The following is a 5,110-nucleotide window of genomic DNA, read 5'->3' as shown; positions in this document are numbered from 1 at the left end:
TCCTCCTTCAGGAAACACAGAGATACAGTGTAAGATAACATACAGTATGTGTGAAAGTGTTTATATTATTAACATTTTAATAAATTTAATTTAAAATACCTAATTAATACTAGAAAAATTAGGCTAAGTGGTTGCTAAGTCATGGACAGTTGGATGCTATGGGTTTTCTAAGTGGTTGCTGTGGTATCCTAGATTGTTACTACGTGGTTTTTACAGTGTTACTAAGTAGCTGCTATAAAATCCCTGGTGGTAGATTGCTATAATGTTGCTAATTGGTTTGCACTGTGTTAATGTTATGGTACACCAGGTAGTTACTACAGGGTTGCAAAGTGGTTGCAGTGGGATTAATACTGAGAGAGAGAGAGACATGGAGTGAGAGAGTGCATGTATGAGAAGTAAGTGAGAGACGGAAAGGGTGATAGAGGTAGAGGAGGTAGGGAGTGAGAGATAGGGAAGGAAAGAGTTAGATGTAGAGAGAGATGATGGAAGGAGGAAGTTAGAGGGAGAAAAAGAATTAGATGGAGGGAGGGAATGAGAGTTAGATGTAGAGTGAGATGGAGAGAGGGAAAGAAGGAGAAACAGTTAGATGTAGGGAGGGAGTGAGAGTTAGATGTAAGAGAGTTAGAGGGAGGGAAAGAGGGAGAAATAGTTGGATGGAGAGAGTGAGTTAAAGGTAGAGAAAGAGGGGTAACAAGATAGGGGAGAGAAGTAGACGGAGGGAGAAAGGTGGAGAGTTAGAGGTAAATAGAATGAGGGAGGGAGAGAGTTAGATGGAGAGAGTTAGATGGAGAGAGAAAGAGGGAGGGAGGTGGAGAGAGATAGAGAGTGAGGAAGATAGAAGGAGGGAGTCAGAGGTGGAGAGAAAGGTACAAAGACAAGGAAGTATAGAGCGAGAGGTGGAGGGAGTTAGAGGTAGAGAGAGTGAGAGAGAGAGGTGGAAGAAGTTAGAGGTAAAAAGAGAGAGAGAGGGAGAGAGGTGGAGGCAATAAGAGGTAAAGAGAGAGAGGGAGGTAGAGAGAATTGGAGAGTGAGAGAAACAGAGGGAGATTGAGAGATATAGGTGGATAGAAAGAGGCAGAGCACGAGAGTGATAGAGGGAGGGAGATAGTATGGTAGAGATTGAGAGATTAAAAGGTAGAGAGATGGAGGAAGAGCATGTGAAAGAGGTAGAGGGAGTGTGAGAGATAGATAGAGGGAGAGAGAAAGGTAAAGAGATAGAGAGAGGGACTTAGAGGTAGCCTAAAAGTAAGCAGTTTGTGGTGGAAATAAAATTCCATGTTTTCAACAAAAAACTGTACAGTTTAGCAAGGAGAATGCTATAGTGTTTCCTACTGGGAAGTTACTTAGGAATCCCAGATGGTTGCTAAGTGTTTGCTAGGGGGTTGAGACAGTGTTCCCGAGTGGTTGCTTACAGAGGCTGTACAGACTTAATTGCATTTACATTCTGCGCAGCTCAAGTCTTTTCTTCTAACTTTAAACATCAACAAACTACACAAGATACTGATCTAATACAAATATACAACTATATATAATAAACATATATTAAAAAAAAAGATCTTGCCTTGTCTGAGGAGAACATGGTGAACACAGGTCCATCGTGGGCTTTGATGGTCTTCAAGAGCGTGGGCTCCTTCCAGATGTAAATGTCTCCATTGGCTGCTCCAGAGAACACCAGGTCGTGGGCGTGTCCAAAACACACCGACATCATGGTCTCAGGCCTCCCCAGGTTTCCAAAGACCCCCCTCTTAAACGTAAGACCCCCTCCTTCAGGAAACACAGAGATACAGTGTAAGATAACATACAGTATATGTGAGAGTGTTTACTATGGACTGATGTAAAAGTACATAATTAATACTAGAAAAAGTGGTTAGCTAAGTGGTTGCTAAGTTGTTGCTGTAGTAGTAATAAAAGGGTTGCTAAGTGGTGGCCAGGTAGACAATGTGGGTTTGCTCAGTGGTTCAGTAGGTAGTGAGTTAAAGAAAGCAAGGTTTTAAGAGAGATGGAGGTAAATAGTGAGAGTGAAAGAGCAACGTTTTGAGAGAGAGAGAGAGAGAGAGAGAGAGAGAGAGAGAGAGAGAGAGAGGGGAAGGAATTATTAAAGGTTATTGGTATTTTTATTATTGATGATACACCTTTTATGTGTTACACTACAATTAATTTAACTTTAATGTGTTTGCGTCATTCCTTTATTACTCAGTCATTTAATATTTTGTTTTCCTCTAATTTGTGTTTATTTATTTTGTATTATTATTTTCTAATATCTTAATCATTATTTTATTATTATTATTATTATTATTATTATTATTAAATGCTTTAGTGTATATAATTACATTTGTGCTAATAAAGCACAACTTAACTGAACTATAGAGAGAAAGAGATATATAGAAAGATATAGATAATAGATAATCTAGATAGAAGGGGCGGGGCGTGGTGGTTGGGTGAATATGAAACGTTCTGATTGGTGGAATGAACTTCAGTGAAAGCCCGACTGAAATTGCGTACTCACTCTCGCGCATGCGCATACGGCGCGCAGCTTTATTCGCGCCAAAACTTTAAAGAGCTTGATAAATAGCGTTTATCACTCAAAATTTACTCTTAGTTCACAGTAACAGTATTAAACACGTAAAATCACAATAAAACACTAAAACTGTAGCTATTTCACACAATAAACACATTAAAATAAGGAAAATACCGAGTTAGCATTAGGTTAGCACTTCTACAGTGTATATGAACACGAAGTTAGCATTAGCACTGTCGCTCCAGTGCTGAACTCACCGGTTTAAAAGTGTAATAAAGTCGCGGCACTTCACCGAGCAGCTTTCCCCTGCGCTCTCTGTTCAGCGACACGTTACTAAAGCTGTTAAACGAGCTGCCATCGCTTAATTTTAACTTCTAAGTCGTTTTTTCTCTGTTTTACTGCAGGAGAACCTCCGTCTCGACCACTGCCTGGACGTCGAGAGAGCGTTTCTCCAAACCGCCACCCGATTGGCCGGCTGGATTCAGTATCAACCAATGGGAAAATGACTAAATAAAATAAATAAAAAAATATTTTTTAATTACTTTTCTTTTCCTGTACTTATTTGTTGCCTAGTCACCACAGTATTTTAATGATATTATTAATAGTAAGTTTTTAGATACTTTAGATCATATTTATATATTTTACATATGTAAATAAAATATATACATATTTTATGGAAGCCCATTCCTGGCACCTAAAATATATATCCAGCATTTTTTTCTTATTATTAAGTAAACTGCTGTCTCATTATTTTGAGATAGTAAGACATTATACACTCACAATAATGACTTACTATTTTAAATTATGAGATAGTATATCAAATTGATGAATTCCTATTTTAAAATAATGAGAGTATTTTAAAATAATGACTTACTAACAAAATAATGATAGTCTCAAAATAATGTCTTACTATCTCAAAATAATAAATTATCTCAAAATAATGAATCAGTATCTCAAAATAACAGTATTTTTAAATGATAAATTAAGATCACAAAATAAAAACTTACTGTCTTAAAATAATGATATTTTTAGAATTTGTTTAGAATTTGCTGTTTTTTTATTTTAGGTGGCGTGAATGGTTTTCCATAATATTTCATGCAATTCTGTTTTTTCTTTTTTTCCTCCACAGGAGGGCATCACTATTTTTTTACACTTTAAACAGAGTTGATGTAATACTCAGTTTGGCCACATGAGGGCGTCAGTATTTTTTACACTTTAAACAGAGTTGATGTAATACTAAGTTTATCCACAGGAGGGCGTCACTATTTTACACTTTAAACAGAGTTGATGTAATACTCAGTTTGGCCACATGAGGGCGTCAGTATTTTTTACACTTCAAACAGAGTTGATGTAATACTGGCAGCAAGAGCACAAAACTTCAAATATCCCATGGGACCACCATTCACCTCAAGTGATGGTGGTTTAATGGGGCCTTAAAGGTGTGAGTGTTTGAGTCAATGGTGGTCCCATGGGGACTTGGAAGTTTTGTGCTCTTGTGGCCAAACTGAGTATTGCAGCAACTTTTTATACTGTTTTATACTGTGTTCTCCATGTTTTACTGGTTGGTATCTACAGATGAATTTGAATAAGACCAAGGGTCTTCAGAGATCAATGATTTAATTGAATTTATTTAATAGAATAAAATAATTCTATAGAGACTGTCACACAAAAACACTGTACCTCCAAAACTGTAATGTAAAGAAGGAAGATTCTTTTTCCAAGTAATTTTGGAGCATTTCTATTGGTCTATCCATCATTATATTCTGAGTCTCGATCTTGAACCTGAAACTGTATTGTTCACTCAATTTCTTCATCTGACACGCCCACATTTCTCTCATTTGCATATTATCTAATCAGATACAGGTAGTGTGAAATAAAGCTCAAAAGTGTTGTATGCAGAGTGTTTTTTAAGGACATGTTTGTGGGCGGAGCCTGGAGTGAGCAGGTAGTAGCATAAACAGTAAAACTAAGTATTTAAAAGGTTATTTGTTTATGTGAGTTTAAACTCTTTTTTTATGACCAATGAGGAGGATCTGCCTTCACTGTGAAGAACAGTACTGGAGGGACTGTGTGTTTAAACACAGTGGTGAGCTCATGGCTTGTGGTGAAAAATGTTTAATGAAGTGAAGATTTTATACGAGTCTTAGAATTGGTGGTTAAATACTCCAAGCTCTTCTCACTACAAAATTGTATTTGTGAGTAAAATGCCTAAGTGTGTTAATATTGTGTTTGCTTGATTCACTATGTCACTGTAAGTGTTGGACCAATCATATTGTTGATGATGTTCAGACTCCGCCTCGTTGACCACGTTGGGACATTATCATCATTGTGAAGATCAGTGCTGGAGTGTACACGTCAGTGAAGCTGTGCGCTGAATAAATATTGGTTCTCCCAGTGGGAGAGGCCAAATTTTTTGTCTGGTCACAGATTGACCCTACATACTACGTGATGTGATCAGTGTGTGTGGCTGGTGGTTGTTTTTAATGGACCTCCAAACAACCATATTAATGTTCAGAGGGGCTGGAGGTCTTTAACTAAAGGACACCTTAAGCTGATGCTGAAGAGCAGGAAGAGTCTGGAATTGAAGTCTAC

The sequence above is a fragment of the Astyanax mexicanus genome, chromosome 25, assembly GCF_023375975.1.
Source record: "Astyanax mexicanus isolate ESR-SI-001 chromosome 25, AstMex3_surface, whole genome shotgun sequence".
Taxonomy (NCBI): domain Eukaryota; kingdom Metazoa; phylum Chordata; class Actinopteri; order Characiformes; family Acestrorhamphidae; genus Astyanax; species Astyanax mexicanus.
Note: the sequence above shows the minus strand (reverse complement) of the source record.